This window comes from Monodelphis domestica, chromosome 2 (genome assembly GCF_027887165.1).
Source record: "Monodelphis domestica isolate mMonDom1 chromosome 2, mMonDom1.pri, whole genome shotgun sequence".
Classification (NCBI taxonomy): domain Eukaryota; kingdom Metazoa; phylum Chordata; class Mammalia; order Didelphimorphia; family Didelphidae; genus Monodelphis; species Monodelphis domestica.
Window position 1 is genome coordinate 405,911,377 of NC_077228.1, and position 25,829 is coordinate 405,937,205.

At 34.0% G+C, this 25,829-nt stretch overlaps 1 long non-coding RNA gene across 1 annotated transcript in view; it reads left to right on the forward strand.

The window, feature by feature from the left end:
- The window catches only part of LOC130457446 (uncharacterized), a 119,273-nt gene that overhangs the window by 14,931 nt on the left and 78,513 nt on the right, over nucleotides 1–25,829 (forward strand). The window contains exon 2 of the long non-coding RNA XR_008916671.1: nucleotides 5,915–6,055. This is a non-coding gene — a long non-coding RNA (uncharacterized LOC130457446). The remainder of the gene's footprint in view (nucleotides 1–5,914; nucleotides 6,056–25,829) is intronic.

A 25,829-nucleotide genomic window follows, 5' to 3' on the forward strand; every position in this document is an offset into this window, starting at 1 on the left:
AGAAATGCAAATTAAAACATCTTTGAGGTACCATCTCACAACTATCAGATTGGCCAATATGACAGTAAAGGAAAATGATAAATTGCCTGTGAAATTTTGAACCTATCCAACCATTTTTGAGGGCAATTTGGAATTATGCCCAAAGGGCTTTAAAAGAATGCATACCTTTTGATTGACCTAGATGTTTCCCAAAGAGAAAAAAAATGGGAAAGGACCTGTTTGTACAAAAAATATTTATAGCTATTCTTTTTGTGGTGGCAAAGAATTGGAAACTAAAGGTATTTCTCTCAATTGGGGAATGGCCAAACAAATTGTGGTACATGATGGTGATGGAATACTATTGTGCCATAAAGAATGAGGAACAGAAAGAACTAGAAATGCCTACATGAATTGATGCAGAATGAAATAAACAGAACCAGGAGATCATTATACACAGTAACTGCAATATTGTGGAATGATCACATGTTGATAGATTTTGCTACTAGCAGCAATACAATGATCCAGGACAGTTTTAAGGGACTTACAAAAAAGAATACTATCTACCTCTAGAGAAAGAACTATTAATGTATATATGCAGACTAACACATCTGATTTATCATTTATTTGGGTATATGTTTTATGGTTTGGGCTTATAAGAGTATTCACTTACAAAATGAATAATATGGAAATATGCTTTTTGTGTGATAAAAAGAAAGCACTTTCTTCACAATAATCTTTCAAAGTAAGTAGTGCAAGTATTATTGCCCTCAATTTATAGAAAAGAAAACTGAGACTCAGACAGAAGAAATTATTTATCTGCAGTGAGAAATCTTAAAGAGTATTAGTTTTGTACATGAAGGACAAGGGAGAGTAAATGGCAATCTGTCTGTAATACCTTGCCTCTTGCCTTTCTGGCTACATGGACAGAACTGTGATTCTCAGACTTTTTATAGGTAGCAGCACCCACTCTGGACTTCCTCAAATTATACTTAGACTCAAGAGCTGAGTCCTCAGAGAGAAGCTGCTACATCAAGGTTCAAGACAAACCTCTGCTGGGTAGCCACTCCTAAAACTGTATCTTGGGAGTTTTCACCAATATGTTTGCATGAACAATCAGACAAAACCACAATTGGCTTTTAACAAAAGAATTTATATAATAACGACAATAGCCATAAACATCCCCTTTCCCATAAACCTGGAGTCCATCCTCCCTTTAATATACACAACAAAGTGAGAGGATAATGCTAATGAGGCACACATGTTGGGAAAACAAGTGATCAGGAAAACTTATAACTTTGGTAAATTCTTCTCCGAATGGGGAGACTTCTCTGAAGCTTGATTTTTTTTATTTCCAGAAATAACTTTCTCTTGAATCTATAGCTGGACTTCCTTCTCTGCTGTATACCCTTGTTGGTTTGGAAAGGGTATTTCTACTTCTTCAGCTGAACCCAGATTCTTTCAAACAGATCCTCTACCTTCTGGTTTAGCTGCCTTCTTCTAGGTAACTCCAAAGCTAGACACCTATGTTAATGAGAGTTGGGATTAGAGAGGGAGAACATAAAATCTCTTCTTCTGATCTCAGTCGCTGAGGATCTGGTTTCTTTCCCATTGCCAGCTTATGATTCCTGACTACAGAGCTAACAATGAGCACTTTAAAGGTCTTTGCAGGAAGGAGTATTAACAGTTCTCAATATAACCAGTTTCCATGTCTTCTTATTCATCAGAGAAAAATGTTCAGTTTCTAAAGATATCATGAGGTATTAACTCATTTTAGCATATTAAAACCTCCACATTTTAGCCCAGTGCCTGGTATATGGAAAATGCCTAATAAATGTTTGTTGACTGATCATGTGTGACCATGCTCTGTTTCTAGATCAAATGAACTGGGGTGGAGAAGGGAAGAATTAACCCCACTATACATATTCTCTACATACTACACATGTTTTCTCCCCAACAGAATGTAAGTTTCATGACAGAAGGTGCCATCTTACTTTCATTTCTGTATCTTAAGAACATAGCACAGTAACTAATACAAGTGTGTTCAGTAATGTCTGTTGCTTCATTGATTGGGCGAGTTACAAGTACCATTTGATCAGAGCTTCTACTACCAGTAGACGTAATATTTTCATAGTCATTGGCAATGATTTTTTTTAGCTTATTTATATCTTTTGGTTTTTTAGAAGATTAATTTCCAAATATATCCTTCCTCCCTACCCCAACTCAAAGAACCGCCCCTTATAACAAAGAATAAAACATAAAGAGGAAAAAAGAAAAGAAATTCCATAAAACTAAGCAATATGACTGAATGATAATATTGGCAATGTTTTATATACATTGTCTGCCAACTACAAAGAACAGATGGTTTTTCTCATATATTCTTCAGTTTCAACTTGGTCATCATAATTAGACACTTCAATTTGCTCTTGTTGCTATTTTTGCTGTTATTTCTATTTCCTTTGTTGTCATCCTTATGCATATTGTTTTCCTAGTTCTTCCTACTTTATTTAATTCAGTTTTCATGCTACTTTGTGTTGTTCATATTTTTTCCTTGCAGTTACAGTGTATTATATTTACATTAAATTAAAACTGTCATTGTCAATAAACTGTCAGAGGCATAGTGAATGTCGATTGATTAGCAATTTACAGGTAGCAATTCTCTAATGAAAAGCATCTCTTTAACCACATAATACTTAAGTGTTGGATATCTCTTATAGTGACAGCCCATCAGCCTTATGTAGAAATAACCTAATAATCAGGAACTAAAGTTTTGTGTTTTCCTTTTGACCTGCTCTCCATAAATAATTTTTAAAAATTCTCTATTCGTAGTTTTTTGTAAATTATTGGTTGTAAAGTCAGTATGAGGATTTCTTCCTCACAAAGAAGCACACTGGAGTCACCCAAACTCTTTCCACCTCTATACTAAGAATCACTGGTCTCAGATGTGAAAAAAAAAAAAGATGGATAGCAACCCATGGAACTTAATTGCTTCCAGCAATGCTGCATACCTAGATACCTGCATGCATGCATGCAGACACAATCATATGAGAACACAGAAACATCCATCCTAGAATAGCCCTTCATCATATCTTAGGGAAACCAAGATATGACATCTTCCAAGTTCTATGTGTATAGCATGGTTATATCTGATGTGGGCTGTTTGTAGGAAGAGGAGTGAAAAATTGTGCTGACTATTCATTTTTACTCTGTATATCTGAGAAAAAGTAGGCTATAAAGATGTGTTTGTATGTGTGGTATGTTGGTGCATTTGTGGGTGTGAGTGCATGCATGTGTGTGTATGTATATTTATATATGCTGGCAGAGTGAAAAATGCTAAATACTAGGAAGGAACTATAGTTCTGGATCTCCATAGGCAAATTGTGATTCAAGACTGGAAAAAATGCAGGCAAGGGAAAGAAATTTGAAATAGTCCTGCTTCCTCATTGCCTTTGGTTTAGGGAGGGAGATGAAAAGGTCCTACCTAGCAGGAAGAAATGAAAGGAACTAAACATTGACCTTCACTGTTGGTTTAATGGCACATAAGGTGATTGACAGATTCAGCAACGCCCCAGAGGTCATAGGAGAAGTTACTTCCTTCTCAGAGGCTGACTTTGTCTCTCCAGGGGCAGCATCTTTCAACTGGATTCCAGGAGGGAGGCATGAAGGCATGGGGATTTATTTTCATCTTTGCCCAGTATGCATTGGCTAGACATAGGAAATTTTGCCCCTCAGTGTTTGTTGTTTTTGTAGTTTTGAGAAAGTCCAAACAGTTGGTAAATCTAAGCATGGAAAGGAGCCTGAACTTTCCATATGGTTTTACAGAGTTATAGATTCTCAGACAGCCAACTTTCTGTGGACAACTTTTTTTAACTGCAGTAAAAGAAAATTCCTTGGAAAAGTCCAGGCAGGTGTGTGTGTGTGTGTGTGTGTGTGTGTGTGTGTGTGTGTGTGTGTGTGTGTGTGTGTTATGTAGTTTACATACATTTGTGGTTCACATACTTTGTGGCTAAAAATACCCCAAACCCATATCCCACCTTCCAATGCAGACTTGGGTTTCGGCTACGTTGCCATGTACAGTCCTTATGTGTGGTTTGCCTTTGCTTGCGTCTGAAAATAATTTGGAAGAAAAGGAAACATAAAATTTGATTTGGCCCCAAATTTCATTTCTCCATTTCATTTAAAAAAATGTAACTCATCCAGGCATTTCTATATAAGGCTAAATAGACCAAGTTTGGCTAATGTAGGGGGAAAAATATCTTATCCTGTAGACAAGCCTCAGAACTGATATTTGGATAAGTTAATTTTAAAAAAAATCAAAGATATATGTCTTGGCGCTGAAGATTGCAACATCAGAGTAATAGACCTCTCTTTCCCCTGTGGCACCATTATCATGTGACACCCTGCCATCTCCATATTCCCATGTCCAACTCCCCCATCCATTGGCAGCCATCTTCCTTGTTCATATTTTGCCATTTTGCATTTCTTTCTTTACAAAGGCCCTTTGACATTGGGTTGAATTAGAGTGAGCACTGAATTCTCAAAGGCACAAGGGGGAATATCCATCTGTGTGTTTTTCTTTTCAGAGCTGAGGGAGGGAAGAAAGAAGGGAGGGAAGGAGAGAGAGAAAGAGAGAGAGAGAGAGAGAGAGAGAGAGAGAGAGAGAGAGAGAGAGAGACAGACAGACAGACAGACAGACAGACAGACAGACAGACAGACAGACAGAGACACAGAGACAAAGACAGAGATTAAAAGTTAGGAACTTCTATTCATGAAGTGGCTACCCATGAAGTAGTCAGGATGCCTGACTCCAGAAATGACATTAGTCTTGGAAGTAGAGTCTAGGAAAAGTCAATTAATTATTCTGTGCCTTAGTTTCTTCATCTCCAAATGGAGTGGTTAAGATTTAACTTATCTCTGATATCTTTTCCACTGCTAAGATTCCCAGGCTAAGCTAGTCTAAATTTACGTCAATTCAGTATAGTCAGTACCTTATGTGGAAAAAAATTGGTAAAGAATTGATTTTCTTTTCTCTGGACGTTTTTCTTTATATTACTTTCCTCCCTCCTACATAGCTACAAACAAAATTAAAGTTGTCTGTATTACAGTTGGCTTTTCATTATACTTATAGGCATTTAGTTTTTCCCTAATTGAATTTTAGAAATCTCCCAGTCCATTTGCAGTCATACCTAGACTTTCCCATTCCCTGGCTACTTCAAAAGAACAAATTGGTAGTTTCCTAGAAGTTAAAGAGCTTTTGATATATGCCTTTTACTAATATAATAATTTAGAGCTTATTGCTTATTGACTCTTTCTCTCTCTTCCTTCCTTCCTTCCTTCCTTCCTTCCTTCCTTCCTTCCTTCCTTCCTTCCTTCCTTCCTTTCTTTCTTCCTTCCTTCCTTCCTTCCTTCCTTCCTTCCTTCCTTCCTTCCTTCCTTCCTTCCTTCCTTCCTTTCTTTCTTTCTTTCTTTCTTTCTTTCTTTCTTTCTTTCTTTCTTTCTTTCTTTCTTTCTTTCTTTCTTTCTTTCTTTCTTTCTTTCTTTCTTTCTTTCTTTCTTTCTTTCTTTCTTTCTTTCTTTCTTTCTTTCTTTCTTTCTTTCTTTCTTTCTTTCTTTCTTTCTTTCTTTCTTTCCCTTTTTATAAATTAGTCTTCTGGAGACTACAGACCTTTCCCTTACTAAACTGTTCATCTTCTTCTATAACCTGATAAGGTTTTTTTTTTTTTTAATTAACAATGCTGGGCGATTATAATGGTCTACATCCTAAAGTCCCAGATTTGAAATTTATGGCAGACCTGCAAAAACTATAGCTAAAAGTGAACATTCCTTTTTCAACATTCTGGATAAATTTTAATAGTATGGGATCATTTTTCAAGCATTGATTACATTTAGGATTTTGTAACTATAGTGGGATTTGCTTCTTTTTGTTCCCCTTTTATAGTAACTCAATTGGGGAGAGGAAGGATGGGAGCCACAAAGCTCATAGCTTCACAGACTTAAAACTGGAAGGGGCCTCAGAGGTCATCTAGTCCAATCTGATCCTTTTACAAGTTGAAAATTTAAAAATTGAAGACCAGAGAAGGTAAGTGACTTACTTGAATCTCAAAAGGTAGAACTGGGTTTTTAATTAATGTCCTATGACTCCAGGTGGAGTAGTTTTCTTGAAGTTCAGGCTTCTTTCCATTGTACCTCTAGAAGGCCTCTTTCCTCCTACCAATTCCCTCTGCCCTATGTTTGTCCAGTGATAGCCTATAGTAATTTGAATAATCTTTAGAGAGTTTCACAGTAAGGTTTGCTGGGACTTATACTTGTAGAGATTACACATTTCAAAGGGAGACACTATCCAGCTCAGAACCCAGAGTCAATGACTGGCACTTGTTTATAGACAGAGAGGGCCAATGTGTTTTTAATTTCTTTTTTTAATGCAACTATTACTTTTATTTTTTTAATTTAAGTTAATTTATTTAGTCAATTTAGAACATTATCGCTTGTTTACAAGAATCATATTATTTCCCTCCCTCCCCTACCCCACCCTTCCCATAGCCAACGTACAATTTCACTGAGTATTGCATGTGTCCTTGATTAGAACCTATTTCCATGTTGCTGGACTTTACATTAGGATGATCATTTAGAATCTACATCCCCAGCCATATCCCCTCGACCCATGTGTTCAAGCAGTTGTTTTTCTTCTGGGTTTCTACTCCCACAGTTTTTCCTCTGAAATGTGGATAGTGTTTTTTCTCATAGATCCCTCCAAGTTGTTCAGCTGCATTGACACTAATGGAGAAGTTCATTACATTCAGTTGTACCACAGTGTATCCATCTCTGGGTACAATGTTCTCCTGGTTCTGCTCCTTTCGTTCTGCATCACTTCCTGGAGGTCATTCCAGTTCCCATGGAATTCCTCCACTTTATTATTCCTTTGAGCACAATAGTATTCCATCACCAACATGACCATAATTTGTTCAGCCATTCCCCAATTGAAGGGCATCCCTTCATTTTCCAATTTTTTGCCACCACAAAGAGTGCAGCTATGAATATTCTTGTACAAGTCTTTTTCCTTATTATCTCTTTGGGGTACAAACCCAGAAGTGCTATGGCTGGATCAAAGGGCAGAGAGTCTTTTATCACCCTTTGGGCATAGTTCCAAATTGCCCTCCAGAATGGATAGATCACTTCACAACTCTACCAGCAATGCATTAATGTACTGACTTTGCCACATCCCCTTCAGCATTTATTACTTTCCGTTGCTGTCATTTTAGCCAATCTGCTAGGTATGAGGTGATACCTCAAAGTTGTTTTGATTTGCATCACTCTAATTATAAGAGATTTAGAATACTTTTTCACGTGGTTATTAATACTTTTGATTTCTTTAACTGAAAATTTCCTATTCATGTCCCTTGCCCATTTTTCAAGTAGAGAATGGCTTGATTTTTTGTACAATTGGATTAGCTCTTTATAAATCTGAGTAATTAGACCTTTGTCAGAGGTTTTTGTTATTAAGATTGGTTCCCAATTTGTTGCTTCCCTTCTAATTTTGGTTGCATTGGTTTTGTTTGTACAAAACCTTTTTAATTTGATTTAATCAAAATTGTTGATTTTACATTTGGTGATTTTTTTCTAGCTCTTGCTTGATTTTAAAGTATTTCTTTTCCCAAAGATCTGACGTGTATATTATTCCGTGTTCACCTAATTTGCTTATAGTTTCACTCTTTATATTCAAGTCATTGACCCATTCTGAGTTTTTCTTGGTATAGGGTGTGAGACGTTAATCCAAACCTAATTTCTCTCTTCCAATTTTACCCAACAGTTTTTATCAAATCTTGGATTTTGGTCCCCAAAGCTGGGATCTTTGGGCTTATCATAGACTGTGTTGCTGAGGTCACTTACCCAAAGTCTATTCCACTGATCCTTCTTTCTGTCTCATAGCCAGTACCAAATTGTTTTGATGACCACTGCTTTATAGTATAGTTTGATATCTGGTACTGCAAGGCCTCCTTCCTTCCCATTTTTTTTTCAAGATTTCCCTGGATATCCTTGATCTTTTGTTCTTCCAAATGAACTTCATTATGGTTTTTTTTTTTTAATTCAGGAAAAAAGTTTTTTGGTAGTTGAATGGGTATGGCACTAAATAAGTAAATTAATTTGGGTAGGATTGTCATTTATATTATGTTATCTCGTCCTACCTATAAGTAATCAATGTTTTTCTAATTGTTTAGTTCTCATTTTTAATTGTGTGGAGACTGTTTTGTAGTTGTGTTCATATAGTTCCTGTGTTTGTCTCAGCAGATAGATTCCTAAGTATTTTATATTGTCTAGGGTGATTTTATATGGAATTTCTCTTTCTAATTCTTGCTGCTGAGATGTGTTGGATATATATATATATATATATATATATATATATATATATAAGTGCTGATGACTTATGTGGGTTTATTTTGTATCCTGCAACTTTGCTAAAGTTGTTGATTATTTTGAATAGCTTTTATTTGATTCTCTAGGATTCTTTAAGTAGACTATCATATCATCTGCAAGGAGTAATAGCTCAGTCTCCTCATTGCCTATTTTAATACCTTCAATTTCTTTTTCTTCTCTAATTGCTATAGCTAGTGTTTCTATTACAATGTTAAATAATAGAGGTAATATTGGGCATCCTTGTTTCACTCCTGATCTTATTGGGAATGCATCTAGAATACATTGCAGATGGTATTTGCTGTTGTTTTTAGACAAATACTGTTTATTATTTTTAGGAAAGACCCTTCTATTCCTATGCTTTCTAGTGTTTTCAATAGGAATGAGTGTTGTATTTTTTCAAAGGCTTTTTCTGTATCTATTGAGATAATCATATGATTTTTGTTGGTTTGCTTGTTAATATAGTCAATTATGTGGATGGTTTTCCTAATATTGAACCATACTTGCATTCCTGGTAGAAATCCTACCTGGTCATAGTGAATAACCCTCGTGATTACTTGATGGAGTCTTTTTGCTAGTATCCTATTTAAGAATTTTGCATCTATATTCATTCATTAAAGGTATTGGTCTATAGTTTTCTTTCTCTGTTTTTGACCTGCCTGGCTTTGGAATTAGTATGATATTTGTATTGTAAAAGGAATTTGATAGAACTCCTTCTTTGCTTATTCTGTCAAATAGTTTGTATAATATTGAGATTAATTGTTCTTTGAATGTTTGATAAAATTCATTTGTGAATCCATCTGAAACTGAGGATTTTTCTTAGGGAGTTCTTTGATAGCTTGTTCAATTTCTTTTTCTGCAATGGGCTTGTTTAGGTAATCTATTTCTTCTTCTGTTAGTCTAGGCAATTTAATTTTTTGTAAATATTAATCCATATCACCTAGATAACCATATTTATTGCCATATAATTGGGCATGATAATTTTTTAATGATTGCCTTAATTTCCTCTTCATTAGAGGTAAGGTCTCCCTTTTTGATCTTGGATACTGTCAATTTGGTTTTCTTCTTTCCTTTTTTTAAAATTAGATTGACCAGTACTTTGTCTATTTTATTTGTTTTTTCAAAGTACCAGCTTCTAGTCTTATTTATTATATCAACAGTTTTTTGACTTTCAATTTTATTAATTTCTTCTTTGATTTTTTTTATCTCTAATTTAGTCATCTAAGGATTTTTAATTTGTTCACTTTTTAGTTTTTTTAATTTGCATGCCCAATTCATTGACATCTGCCCTCTCTAATTTGTTAATATATGAACTCAAGGATATAATTTCGCCCCTGAGTACTGCTTTGGCTGCATCCCATAGATTTTGAAAGGATGTCTCATCATTGCTATTTTCTTCAATGAAATTGTTAATTGTTTCTATGATTTGCTCTTTAACCAATTTTGGAGAATCGTATTGTTTAATTTCCAATTAATTTTTTATTTGGCTCTCCATGTACCCTTACTAATTATTATTTTCATTTCATTGTGATCTGAGAAGGTTGAATTTATTATTTCTGCTCTTTTGTATTTGTTTGCAATGTTTTTATGACCTTCTACATGGCCAATCTTTGTTAAGTGCTGCTTAAAAGAAGGTGTATTCCTTTTTGTCCCTATTTATTTTTCTCCACATATCTACTAACTTGAATTTTCCTAAGATTTCATTCACTTCTCTTACCTCCTTCTTATTTTTTGGTTTGATTCATTTAGTTCTTATAGAGGAAGCTTCAGGTTTCCCACTAGTATAGTTTTTCTATCTATTTCATCCTTAAGCTGCATTAGTTTCTCCTTTAGTAATTTGAATGCTTTGCCATTTGGTGCATACATGTTGAGAACTGATATTTCCTCATTGTTTATACTGCCTTTTATCAGGATACAATTTCCTTCCCTATCTCTTCTAACTATATCTATTTTTACTTTTTTTTTTAACATGATTGCAACTTCTGCCTTCTTTTTATCAGTTGATGCCCTTTTACCCTATGTGTGTTTACCTTCCTAATGTGTGTTTCTTGTAGGCAGCATATGGTAGGGTTTTGGTTTCTAATCCACTCTGCTATTCTCTTGTACCTTATGGGTGAGTTCATTCCATTCACATTCTAAAGTTATGATTACCAGCTGTGTATTTCCCAGCATTTTATTTCTACTCCTAGTCCTGCCTTTTCTTCTTTCACTATTTCCTTCTACACCAATGCTTTCTTTTTAATCAGTCCCCCTAATTCCCACCCTTATTTTACTTACCTTTCTGCCCCCTCCCTTCTTATTCCCCTCTTATTTTCTTTATGGTCTTTTTATACTACCCCCACCCTCTCCCTCCCTTGTACTGCTTCCCTCCCCACCAGTCCATTTGTTACCCTTCTATTTCCCTATAGGGTACAAATCAATTCTCTGCCCCAACGGATTTGATTGTTCTTCCCTCTTTGAGTCAATTTCAATGCACATAAGAGTTGAGTATTTCCTATCTCCAACATCTTTACTCTTCCAGTTCTCCCCCCTCCCAGCATCAGCTTCATTGTGACATATAAATTCACCGCCTTCTGTTTCTTTTCCCATTTCTTTTAATATTAACCTGGTTTTTAGTTCTAGTTGTATATATACATTTATACACATATATATGTATTTATGCATACATATATCTATATACATATTTATGTTTTGGCATTTCATCCTATACAGTTTGTCACTGTTCCCGCTAAGTGTAATTCTTCTAGCTACCCAGGTGATAATAACATTTTTAAGAGTTACCAATGACGTCTTTTCTTATAGGGATACATATCATTTTAACTTATTGGGTCTCTTTTAAAAATTGGGATCTTTTTGGTTTTGTTTTTCTTTTTTCCCCTTTCTTAATTACCTTTTGATGATTCTCTTGAGTTCTGTGCTTGGGCATCAGATTTTCTTTTCAGGTCTGGTCTTTTATTTACAAATGCTTGGAATTCTTCTATGTTGTTAAATGACCATACTTTCCCTTGTAAACATATAGTCAGTTTTGCTGGGTAATTGATTCTTGGTTATAAATCTAGTTCCCTTGCTTTTTGGAATATCATATTCCATGCCTTTTGGTTCTTCAGTGTAGATGCATCCAGATTCTGTGTTATCCTCACTGTGGTTCCATGGTATCTGAATGACTTCTTCTTAGCAGCTTGTAATAAATTTTTCTTGGTTTGATAGTTTTTGAATTTGACTATAATATTCCTCCATGTTGTCAGTTGGAGATTAAGTACAGGAGGTGATATATGGATTCTTTCAATCTCCACTTTTCCCTCTTGTTCTAGAATATCAGGGAAATTTTCTTGGATAATTTCCTGTAGTATGATGTCCAGGTTTTTTATTTTTTTTTTGTCATGGTCTTCTGGTAGACCAATTATTCTTAAATTATCTCTCCTGGAATGATTTTCTAAATCTTCTGTTTTGTGAATGAAGTGGTTCATATTTTCCTCAATTTTTTCATTCTTTTGATTTTGTTTTATAGTGTCCTGCTGCCTTGTAAAGTCACTTGTTTCTAGTTGATGCATTCTGGTTCTTAAAGACTGGATTTCATCCTTGGCTTTTTAGTCATCCTTCTCCTTGTGGTCTGATTTTCTTTGGAGGTCATCTTTCATCTCCTTTGCCTCATTTTCTAGCTGGTTGATTTTGGCTTTCAAGATACTATTTTCTTGTTTTAGTTCAAGTGCCTCTGTTTCCAGATGACTTATCTTAGTTTTTAAGTTCTTTTCCCAATTGTCTTCAGCCTCTCTTAATTGTGTTTTGAATTGTATTTTGAATTCTTCCAGAGCTTGTATCCAATTCATTGGGGTTTCTGTTTTTTTGCTTGGTGTTCCCTCATCCTTCTCTGTTCCATTTGCTCTTTGTTCATTGCCAGTATAGAAGCTGTAGATTGTAATTTCCTTTTTCTTTTTCTGTTATTTGCTCATATTTGCCCCTTCTTTACTCCCTGCAGTTGCCTGAACTCTTGCTCTTCTCATTTTTTTTGTGGTTTTGGGCTTTTCTCTCCTCCTTTATCCTTTGAGCTTTATCAGTAAATCTCTCAGTGCAGACTATGGGGGAGGGGCGTTGGAGATTGAGCTTCCCTGCCCTCTGAAAACTTTGATGGGATTAAGTTCAGCTGGGTTGCTGGATGTGCCCTGAGGCCAAAACCTCGGGAAAGGGGGGTAATATGTAATGTCTCAAGTGCTGTAACCAGGCTGACCACTCTGAGCTCTGAGCTTCTTCTCTAACTGCCACTGCCTGTGTTGGATGCTCTGAGCCTGGCACAGCTTTGCCTGCAAGGTATTCCCTCCAGATCAGCACCTTTGCCTGTACCTTTGCCCTCTCAAATATTCTAGCTTCTGCTGGAGGCTTAGCACTCTAGGTGGGAGAGGGGTCCCTGGACTTTCCTTCTTCCTTCCCCTTAAACCCGAATGTTCTTGAATTCTTGCTTTTGGGGGTGTACCGTTTAAGTTGAGTTCAGTAGGAGGGTTCCTTAGCTCTGTCTTGTTGTTAGGTTTGATTATCGGTCCTCAAGATCATTTAGTTTGTAATCGGTAACAAAGGGTTTTCAGAGATCTGAACTTTTGCTGCCTCTATGCTGCCATCTTGACTCTGCCTCCTCTATGTTTTTAATTCCTAATTAAAATTCAGTAAAGCAAGGGCCACCTAGGTGTAGAGTTCCAGAGCTGGAGTTGGGAGGATCTTGGTCCACAACTGGCTTTGAGACTTCCCTGCTGTGTGACCCTGGTAAGTCACTTAACCACAATTTCTTAATCCTCAATGTTCTTCTGTCTTAGAACTGATACAAAGACTGAAGCTAAGGATTTAAAAAAGAAAAAAATCAGTGGAGTATAGGGGGGAGCACTCCTTGATATAAATGTCTCATCAAGCATCCTTAAAGCATCTCTTGCCAATGAAACAATGAAATATCCCCCCTCTCACATTCCTCCCTCCCCAAAACCACAGTGGTTCAAGGTCCAAGATATTGTATATGTATATAGACATAGTATAGCTAAAGTACAAGCCTATAAAAGAAGTTTCAATACCAGGTGACTAGAAGGAGCTTCCTAGCACCATCCTCTATGAGTCATAGGAGCCAAAAGAGGTAGCAATGTTGATGATATCTCACTCTTGTAAAAAATAGACTCGAATACAGGACTACAATCCCCATGAGCCTTTGCTCCACTTCCCCAAAATGCCTTGTAATCTCACCTGGGCCGAGATTGAGAAGGTATTTAAGCTGATTCAAAGGCTTTTGAGGGCCCTCTCTTGGCACTTGGACTTCCGTTTGGGGGCAGGCATAGCTTTTTTTCATAATGTAGGTGAGGTTGTGTCTAGGGCACTCTATGGCCTGGACACGTGTTTCTTATCCTGTATTTTCCTTAATCCTTAATCTTCAATAAACCTCTAAAAAAATATAATACTCCTTGCAGAGAGAAACTAATTTCTACCTGCCTCAGATGCCTCAGTCTCCCTAGTCTCCCCATATTCTTAAATTTTAATCTTTACACTCTTTACTGAAGTCCTCTGCTGAGGACTGATCATATAACTACAGAACAATCCTCTCACTTAAAAAATGCTAACTGAGAGTGCTGCCAAGTTGAGCATTTTTGTAAGTGCCTGAGATTCTAAACAGAACTCTGGTGAGAGAGTTGCTTATTAGAGGGTGTTATTTTTCACACACACTTTTGCAAACTCATCTTTGTTTTCTTCAAATTGCCAATAATACTTTTTAAAATCCTTCTGAGTTTTATGCACTGTATCTTTGCAAGGAGAATTGATATCAGCATCCAAAGTATAGCCATGAAATTATTTTCCTGGGTGGGAGAAAGTAATTAATGTGGCAGAACATGCCTCCCTATCTCTATTTTGTCATTGATTTTAACTTTAAAATATCATATGGTTGTCATAACCCAGATGTGAAAACTTGCAATTTTGCAGATAAACACTTATTTATAAATGGCCATTTGTGGTATCCAACATAACAGAAACTTTTGGAGCTTTTAAAAATGATTGGGGCAATTAGCTACAACTTGTGTAAGGAAGAAAATAGGGACTGTTTTTGTTTTTTTTTTTGTCCAAGTAGAAACTAGATCTTCTCTTTCCCCAGTCTTTAAAGTCATCGATCTAAAGTTTTTTGGTGCTGAATATTTCAAAGGTGTCTTCCATTGGCAACATTGCTTTATTGCTTGTTGCCAGTCAGATATAGTTAATGTTTGTACTTCTTTCAAAATATTTTTAAATCTTTTATATGTTGTCCTTACCTTATGGGGTTATTGTGAGTCTCAAATGAGAAAAAAATATTTAAAGCCCTTAGCAAATTTTAAGATTTCAGTTATTATTATATAATCTTATTCTCATCTTTCTAGTGGATTTCAAGTAAAAAAAATTAATATCCTGTTAGTGTTTTATATTTAATATTTTATGGACTATTTTACAAGTGGATAAAATAACTGATTTTTTTTACTTGTATAAAACTCTTCAGATGATGCCTTTTCTTCTGGAGACTCACTAATAGAGGTTCATTCTGAGCACAATTTCTGTAATAGTCAAGATGACAGAGTTCCCAAAAATAGGACATTGATCTCTTATATTGGATCTCTATAGTTGCCTTATGTACAGCTGACAATGATGTGATGCATTTTCTTTTTTTTTTAGGAGATGCATTTTTTATCAATCAAGAGATAGAGGCAATTACAAAAAATAAAGTATGTAATTTTAATTGCAGGAAATTGAAAAGCTTCACACAAACCAATGCATCTAGGAAAGGTGTAGTTAAACAGGGTGAAAATCTTTGTATCAAAGTTCTCATGTAAAAGTTTGGCATCCAAGATATATAAGCAACCAACAGATATAGAAAAGACCAAGAGCCATTCTCCAATGGTTAAGTGGCCAAAGGATGTGAACAAGCAGTTCTCAAAAGAAGAATTCTGAAAGTAAATAACCATAGAAAAATGTTCCAAATCACTAATAATAAGAGAAATGCAAATCAAAACAACTCTAAGGTTTTACTTTGTACCCAGAAAATTGACAAATTGACAAAAGGTAGTAAAATTAGAATAGTCTATATTATGGTGGCAATGGGAAAATAGATCCATTAGTGCATTGTTGGTAAAACGATGATTAAGTACCACCGTTTTGGAAAGCACTTTGGAATTATGCAAATAAAGTGACTAAAATTTCCATATTCCATATTCCATCTTTGATCCAGAGATGCCCACTACTAGGTTTCTGCCTTAAGGAAGTCAATGGTGGAGAAGAGTGTCCCTTCTTACACAACAGAGTATTTATAGCAACACTTTTTGTAGTAATAAGGAACTGGAGACAAAGTTTGTAGAAGCCTACCAACTAGGGAAATGCTGAACAAGTTATGGCAAATGAGTATAATGAAATATTGTTGTGCCATAAAAATGATGAAGATAATTAATATAAAGAAGAGTGAAAACTTACATGAACTGATTAATGAACAAAGAAGTAAGCAGTCTTGAAAATGATATACACAATAATTACAATAATATGAATGAAAAGAACAAAAACCATAAAACAATCAAAAGTGAATGTTAAAAATCATAAAGGATACTCATGGCTGAAAAAGATATAAGAAGACATCCATATATCACTCTTTGGTAGAAGTGGAAGGTAGGTACATAGCTATGAAACACTAAACAAAGTTTTAGATTTTTCCTGGTTACCAATTGGTTTTGCTGACTTTTCTCTATCTTTTTCTTTAAAAAAAAAAGCTTCTTAGGAGGGATAAGGGATAGTGAGAGAAATTTTGAAATTACAAAACCAAAATATGTCAATAAAATTACTTTAAAAATTGTAGTTTTGTTATAAATGCTTTTCCTGATGACAAACAAATGACAAGCTCTTAGGGGGTAAGGCTCATTTTTTTCTCTTATCTGTATCTTTTAGCATAGAGTTATTTAAATTTGTTGTTGTTCAGTTATGTCTGACTCTTTGTGACCCCATGGACCATTCTGTCCATGTGCTTTTCTTGGCAAAAATACTGGAGTGGTTTGCCATTTCCTTCTCTAGTGGATTAAGGCAAACACAGGCTTAGTGACTTCCCCAGGGTCACATAGCTAATATTTGAGGCTGGCTTTGAACTCCAGTCTTACTGACTCAGGTCCAGTGCTTTATCACTATCTAGCTGTTCCATCAGACCCATAGTAAGGTATTTAAATCCTTATTAATTGATTGCTAATTGAAGCAAGAAGGGGTCAAACTCAAAGAGAAATGAGAACCACTAAAATCTAAAATAAATATAAAGATCCCTAAGGGACTGTATACCGACTCATTATTTACAATATCTATGTTCTATTGTATTTTATTTATCTTCTTAAATATTTCCCATTTCCATTTCAATCTTGTTCAGGCCACATTTTTGATAGCTTTGAGCTAAAGAACTAAAATTAAATTCCTAAAATTCTACTCTCTATAGAAATAGAGAAATAGAGGGAGATATAAAGAGATATCTAAATACGATGCAGGTAACATTTAGAATAAGCTGTTTCTGGAGGATGATAAATTGCTTGCTATTGTATTAGATTTGAGAATCAATTAATTTCTTCACAGTACAATTTGAATAGAATTGGACTGAGATTTCAGGAGACCTGATTTATAGGCCTAGCTCTGCCACTATTTGGCACTGAGTTTCCTCATTTGTAAAATGTGGAAATTGAACTAAAATATATAGTTTTTTATTATGTTCTAAAAATTCACCTGATACATTTTCTTTTTATATTATAGTCATTCCCTAATATAGTCTCTCTTCCTTACCTACTAGATCCTTCTTTTTAATGAAGAAAAAAAAATTAAGTAAAACTAACAGAGCAGCCACATCTAGCAGAATTTACAACAAACTATATCCAGAACACTGGACACTTCCAACAAAAGAAGTAAATGATTGAGTATTATCATTACATAGCATTTAGGTTTTTATCAGTGTACTTTTGATTTACCTTATTGTGGTCATTGTGTAAACTATTTTCCTGGTTCTCCTTTCTTCACTCCACAGTTCATTAAGTCCAATCATGTTTCTCTGAATTCTTATATTTATTGTTTTTTAGAGCATGATAATATTCACATACTACAATTTGTTCATCAGTTCCCCAATCCATGGATGCCTATTTTCTATCTCACTGATTTTTTTTCTGCCACAAAAATGGTGCTGTAAATATTGGGTGCATCGTATGTGAAATTTGGATGAAATTATTTCAAAAATCATTTCCAATTCTGATACATATGATTTTGGGAAATTAAATTCAGTAAAACTCTCATCCACATAAATGAGGTAATATTATACACAGTTTAAAGTTGGAGAAATAGAGGAATTGTTCAAAGATAATATAAAATATTAGTAGAGCTGGAAATAGAATCCAAGAATGAGGAGTTCCTGGTTATATACTCATCTTATCTACTGCACTAACCATTACTTCTCAAGGTAAATAGAAGCTATAATAGATGCAATATTTCCCAAGTTTTCAATGAAGCCATAGTTTGTCACAAATATCCTCTAGGATTTTTGAATAGATACTATTCTGGTTTTGTGTCATTTTGTATCTTACAAAATAAACAGAAATGTGAGGGTTACAGTTTACAGCAGATTGTCTTATCAAAGTAACAGAAATTTTCCACCTCTAGGAAATTGTGTAGAAGAACAAAATTGTTCATGGGCACCATTTTACTAAACTACTACTACCTGTCAAGGGACTAGTGGGGTAATGATGCAGTTTCTATTATTCCTTCAGTTGATAAACAAGTTTGAGCTTCTTAAGATTAACCTTTCTATAATTTATAATTACAATGCATTTGTCCCAAATGGCCAACACAAATCCCTCCTTTTGCAAAATAATTGACAATATTATGTATCTCTTGAAAGTTTGAAAAATATATTGCATATGTTATCTCATTTGATTAGAAATTTCATTTTACTCAACCATTTGTCTGATATTTCTTTGCTGATATATTGTCAGTTAAGATTATGCAAATGTGTCCCTTGGAAGTCTTTTATATTTTATTCTTGTATCTTATCCCTTTTATAGTCTCCAATTACAGGCACATCACTTTTGTTTGCATGGCCTATCCAATGCTATGTTACTATTCTAGATTTCACTCTTGCTTGAAGTAATTGTGAAGATATTTCTTAGCTTTTCTATGCCTGTTTGGCAAGTATTCAAAGAAACTATAAATCTTCTTCCTATTTCAAGAAGAATTAATTTTGCTATAGTTCCTTTAGACTGATGGGTCCTATTTTTTTTATTAACATTATATATCTTAGAATACTTTCCAAATCTCTTTTGGTTTATTTTCTCGCACCAAAAAGTACATTAAGGCTAAAATCACACAAGAAATAACTGTTTCAAGTGTGTTTCTCTAAGCTTTGATTTCAGCATGGCAGTTAGTCTCTGAATATTGGTAGTCAATGTTTTCTCATAACTTTTTGTTTGGAGAAAACCAAGGTATGTATAAGCATTGCCTTTTCCCCTTGGTTCAATCTGACCTCAGGATTCATTTTTGAAGCTTTCAGTTTTGATCTTTTCCTTGGCATATATTAAGAATATTATTCTTATTTGCTTCAAAATATCATTTTGATATCATTAAAAGAATATGCTAGGGTCAGGTAAGTGGCTCAGTACAAAGAGAGCCAGGACTAGAGACAGGAAGTCCTGGGTTCAAATGTGGTTCCCAGCTACTTCCCAGTTCTGTGACTCTGGGCAAATCATTTAATAGAACAGAAGTTGCCCAACCCTTATCACTCTTCTGCCTTGGAACTAATGCTTAGTATCAATTTTAAAATAGAAAATCTAATAAAAATAATAAAAAATAACATTCCAAGTGATGAAGGAGCAATGTAATGTGTTTTAGGTAGAAGAATATCATGTGCCTTTTATTTCCTACGTGTAACAGTTACTATTTTGACCTCAGGATTGCCTGAAGATCAAGTATGTCACATCTCATCCTCTCCTTTTTTGGGGGGGAGGTTCATCTCTAATATTGGCTTAAGCCTTCTCTGGTTAACCTCTCCCCAAAACCAGTCCATTTGACCACTTAACAGTAAGATTAGCTTTTACAAAATGATGTTTCCTTCCATGGCATAGCAAGAACATATAAACATTTCTACTTCCTGAGGTAGCATGATCATCTGCACAACCCTTGATCTCTTGGAATCACCAACCTTCTGCCATAACATTATTACTTTGGATTTATTATAATTAATTGGATCTTAGCTTATTTTGTGATAGCAAGATATCTTAGCATTTATATAGGCCTTTAAGGTTTGCAAAAAGCTTTACATAAGTCTTTATGTTATTATTTTATCTTATTTGACTCTCACAACAAGCTTAAAAGTTATTGGCTAGCATTGTGACTTTGTTAAGATTGTGGGATGTTAAAGGGGGAAATATACTTCTGTCAATAAAACAGAAGCAGAATGGCCAACTACCAGAGATTTCTTAGCATATCAAAATTAAATGTCATGGAAGCCAAAGGAAAGAGTGGAGGGTGGGAGGAGAGAGTCATCAGTCATAAAATGTTGATAAGAAGGTTAAATGAAGAGAGACTTATGGATTTGTAAATTAGAAAGTCATTGATGATCTTTGAAAGAGCATTTCCAGATGAAAGTCAAGTGACAAAAGTAGGAGGATTGATATTGAGAGAATTAAAATGAAAAACTAGAACAAAACTTACCATGCATTAGCAGTGTCCAAAAATAAGTATTGTCAGGAGAAAATTATTCCATTTAAAGTGAACTAACATTAGTGATAAAAATACATGAAGCACAGCATTTTTTAAAGAAACTACTTAACTTTTTAAATATTTTAGTTATACATTGCTTGTTAATATTCTCTCTTGCTTTCTTTTTAATATGTGTTATCCAGAATATAACTTTTTCTAAGGATCACTTATAATTAATACCAATTAAGGGTTAGTCAATTGGAGTAAAGTGACTTGCCCAAGGTCACACAGCTAGAAAGTGCCTTAGACCAGATCAGAACCTAGGACCTCATCTCCAGGTCTGACTCATTACCTACTGAGCCACCTAGATGCTCCAAATAGCATAGTATTTGACTTTTAAAGTGTCAAACATGGTATCCTATGTCTGTAATCACTTCAGCTGTGAAGGTTGAAGCTGGTGGATCTGGAATTCAGAAGTTCTGAGCTATAGTAGGACTTAATACCAATCAACTGTCCATATTAAGTTCAGCACCAGTATTATGAACCTGGAAGAGCAAGGGACCATCAAGTTGACTAAGGAAATGGGGGAAAAATTGGTCAAGTCAGAAAAAGAGCAGGTCAAAACTTTTATACTTTTCAGTAGTCAATCAGACCCATGAATGGCCATTCCATTTCTAGTATGGGTGAAATAGACCAAGTTATAAAAAAATCTACAAATGATTGATGAACAAACAAATAAATTAAGTACATAAATGAAAAGTTAAGTAAATTGGAAAAGGTAGAAAATAACAATAGTTATAGTAGGCATTAAAATATCTGTCTCAGAGCTAGACAAATCTAACAGTAAGATAAACAAAATGGAAAATACAAACTGAACAAAACTATTCTATCATTTAGAGCTAAAAGACTTATTAGAATCTTCTGAATAGGAATATTAAATAATATCTATGTTTGTCAGCATTGCATGTTACCATAATATAAGCTTTCTAGGTAATAAGACATAAAGAAGTTAAAATACAGAAGTTGGTAAAACAATAATTAAAATAAGAAGTTGATACAAAAATACAGACCTAAATGGTTAAAAAAAAATAAACTATTGAAATCATTAACAATTCTTTAAAGAGAAGGATAATGATAAGAATTCATACAAACATTTCTGGGATGCAGACAAAGTGATCCTTAGAAAAAGTTATATTCTGTAGAATATCTTAAGAGAAAATATTAACAAGCAATGTATATTTAAAATATTAAAATAACAAATGAACCAAGTATAAGAACAAAATAGAATTTTTTTGGAAATTGGAGGAGAATTAAATTAGAAAACAAAAAATATAGAACTTATAAAATAAGAACTAATTTTCTGAAAAACTAAAAAATTGTTGACAACTAACATGATTAATGAGAAGAGGAGTAAAATAAACAAAATATAAAATGAAAATGTAAAATCATAACAAAAATATTAAAAAACTGAGAATTTTAAAAATAAAGGATTACTTATAAAATTTAAAATATACAAACTAACTCCAAATCATTTTCAGCAAGAACTTTGAACTAGCTTTAAGAGAACTAACAAAGAAAATGAAAGCCTGGCCCAGATGGACTTATAGGAAATATTTATCCAATTTTAAAAGAAAAATTAATATTTATACCATGCAAATTATTTGAAAAATTGAAAAATAAAATACTCTATAAGACTCCTTTTATAAGACAAATATACTACTAATGCCTGAGAGGATAAAACAAAGAAAGAGAATCAAAAAAGAAATATCTTTAATGACTATTAATTTTAAAAATTTGAATAAAATACAAAAAATACTATGGTATTATATTTTAAATATTCCCATTGATCAAGTTAGATCTATACTGAGGATATATATGCATATATATATATATATATATAGTTCAATATTGGGAAAGAAAATAACATCATTAACTATAATAACAGAAAAATTATCCCAAACCATGTCATTGTATTCACTGATAGAAAACTTTTGACAAAATATAGCACTTTTTGTGCAAAAAACCCTAGGAGCTTTTCTAAAATAAAATTTTATTTATGTCTGTCAGTTTTATATCATTCACATTTCTCAATATATTATTCCCTCTCACTCTCAGAGTATCCTTCATAATGAAAGAAAAGCAAGGGTAGAAAGAAAAAATTTTCTATAAAACTAACCATGATAGTAAATATTTGTCATCATATACAGTATTGTGTGTCCATAAGAAGTAGAGAAGATCTCTTATATTTCTTCTTAGTGGCTGTTTGGTTATTTAATTTTAATTTTGATTATTTTTTGTTGTTGATGTTTCCATTCACATTGTTGTAGCCATCATAATATTGTTTTCTTGAGTCTTCTCTCTTGTTTTCTTTCATTCCCATATCTTCATGTGTTTCTGATTTCATTATATTAATCATTTCTTCTATTATAGTAATATTCTATTACATTTATTTACTACAATTTATTTAACCACTCTCCATTTAGTGGATATGTACTTTGTATCTGTTTGCTTTTACAAAAATAGCTGCTATAAATATTTTGTTGTATTATGAAGCCTTTCTTTTTGTTGTTGACTTCCATGATATATGTATGTGTGTGTCATTTATATATGTAATATTATATTATAAAGTAGTAATCATCAAAACTATTTTGTATTGGTCAAAAAATTAGATTAGATCAGTAGAACAGAGCATATAAAGTAGAATCAGAAGCCATTAAACTCAATAATTCACAGTTCAATAAACCCAAGAATTGTCATATAACACAAGGGAAAAGAGAAATACTTGCTTAATTCCAGTATTTATGGAGAAAGTTTCTAGTATTTCTCCATGGTGTATAATGCAAATGAGAAAAAATAGATTAGAATGGAGAAAGATGAGGCAGTGAGACTAATCAGAAGACTATTTAATAGTTCAAGCATTGAGAGCCTATCTCAGAGTGGAGGGTTTTTTTGTTTGTTTGTTTGTTTGTTTGTTTTCGAGAAAAGGGAACATATATGAGAGACTCCTGGATTGTAGAAAGGACAAGACTTGGAAATGGATTGGATGTGTGCACTGAATACAAGCAAGGATTCAAAAGGATAATATTGAGGTTACTGTGGAAATGGTAGTATCCTTGGCACTAATAGGAAAGTTTGGAATAGGAAGATTTGAGTGGACAGATAATGAATTTGGTTTTGGTTATGTTAAGTTTGAAATGCGTAGAGAACATCCAGTTAGAAATGTCCAAGTGATAGTTAACAATGTAAGATTGGAGCTAAGGAGAAACATTAGGACTATATGTATATATAATATATATTCTATATATGTGACCTATATAGGTCACATATATAGAAATGATTATTAAAGCCATGGGAGCTAACAATATTGCCAAGTGAGGGATCTCTCTGGAAGTCTGTGAATCCCTTCTCAGAATGATTTTTAAAATAATTGAAGGAAATGACAAAGTTAGTGAAAATAAAATTTCATTTTCCCCTCATTATAAATGTCATCATCCTAATGTAGTATTATTCTTCACTGAAAATGTACGTGACTGCCTAAGGATTTATGATAAGGTGAATATAAAGATTATATGAAAATCAAAAATGGCAGTACAAAATGTATAATTGAGTTGTTTTCTGCAAATTATAAATTTTGCAATGAGATGGAGTGGGTTTTTTTTGGTCTTTTGCACAATGGATAATTATGAATCAACTATATTTGTTCATACTCCAGTTCTTTCATCAAAACACATTTTCAGTTTAAGAGCTAGAACTAATAAACAGTGTACTAGATTTTGTTGTATAAAAGGACCCTATTGATTGCTTGTTGGTTTGTCTTCCTTTATTGAAAATCCTTTAAAAGGCACTTAATGTATTGCTGTCCACTTCAATATTACATTTGTGCAGGGGACAAAAACTGACAGTAAACCACGAAGATGACAGAATTCTAAAATAATTTCATCGATTATCACATTAAAAATAAAAAGTAAATCACATCTTCAACTCATAGGTTTGTTGCCTTTTGTGTGTTTTCAATAAAAAATATATATAGTGAACTATCTACTTGCAGCTGAAAATAATTACTTATTTGGGGTAAAATGCAGGATTTTACTTTTAGCCAGGAAATGCAAACAAAGCTTGGAGACAGACTGTTCCCTAACCTCAAATTCATTCCATGTTGCTATAGCATCACCCCTGAGAAAATGGGACAGCCTTCATTTGTCCCCATAGAACTACTCAATGGGCTTTTGTCGACTGTTGAATTATAGCATTAAAATTTAAACACTAGGGATTTAATGGAGGATTATTATGACACCCTAGTGCATTCTTTCTGTTGCCATGGGCAACAAACCCAAAGCATTAGAAAAAGAATTTCAAAAAAGAAGAGCAATTCTTTAAAACATGAAAGAGCTATCATATACTCTAGTCTACTTTGATTTGTTTGAATTAGTTTAAACTGTGGTAGCCTAGAGCTCAGATTTTCTGGTCCAATCATGAAAAGCTTTACCAACAGCTCAGCTCACCTTCAAAAGCACAAGATATTTCCACAGGCTTCTAAAAGATGAACTTCTGTCTACTTTTTCCAAACAACTTGGCCATTATCTGGACTATGTACAAAAAGGCCAAGGATGCAGCATTCTGCATCTCTAACACCGAGAAGTTATGAGAATGAAAGGCTCCTTACCATTACTCCTAGAGAAGCCTCTCCTGCTGTCTGGTTATGGTAATGACTGAGTAAGACCCTGATAGAATTTGATAGGGCTCCCTGTTTGTGAAACTTGAGGCATGAGCTGATGAATGGAACTCAGAAGTGCTCCTGCCTGTCTTGGATTGGTCAGGTCCACGTGGAGCAAAACAAATGAGAGTGATGAATGATACAAGCTTTGTTCAGCTCTTGTTAAATGACCATCCAGTCGTAAAAATTCGTAGAAGGGAAGGGGTGAGAATGGAATGTCTGCTTGTCATTCTGTGTCTAAATTTATCTGGAAATGAAGTTTTTTAAAAAAAAATGGTAACAGATTTTCTTTTCTAATTGCCAGATTGATAATTAGCTGTGTGCTACTTTGCCTATTTTCTCTTCCTGTACCTATTCTCTTCTCTTGATACAGTCCCACATCCATCTTTTTGTCCCCTGCCCACGAAAAATCTGGACCATTAGTTAAATCTCTCTTCATCTTTTGTCATTTTTTTCTTTCTCTGGATTTCCTTCTTTGTTTTTCTCTGGAAATAATCTCTCTCTTGTCATTTCAAAATTCTGTTTCCATCTAAGATATACTTTTTGCAAGTCTTATGTTTATTTTTAGAACTCTAATATTTGTCTCCACTTACAACTCTCTTTGCTTACCAGCTCTGCCCTGTTGCCCTTCTTCATTTTAATTCTTTTTTTGTTTCCTTACCTCACAACTCAGACCCTTTAAATAGTCACAGTCATTCAAGTACCATTCTGAGATTTCTTTTGCTATTATTTATTCTTTTTCAATACCATTAAATCTGAGTAAACATATTCCCCCTTTTTACTCTTATTTATGGCATATTTGTCTCAGTCAAATAGTAGTCTTTTTTTAAAGAAGTTTATTTCCTTCTCTAGTTTACTATTGTTTTGTGAATAAAAGCATTATGACATTTGTCAATATTTCTGTCAAATCTAGGAGTGGCTGAAAAGAATGAGTCCCTTAAAGAACACTCCCTATCCCCTAATACTTCTGTCAGGGCATCTTTATGCCTTCTTTCTTTTCCAATTGTTGTCTGATGGAAGTCTAACCTAGTGACTAGCCATGCAC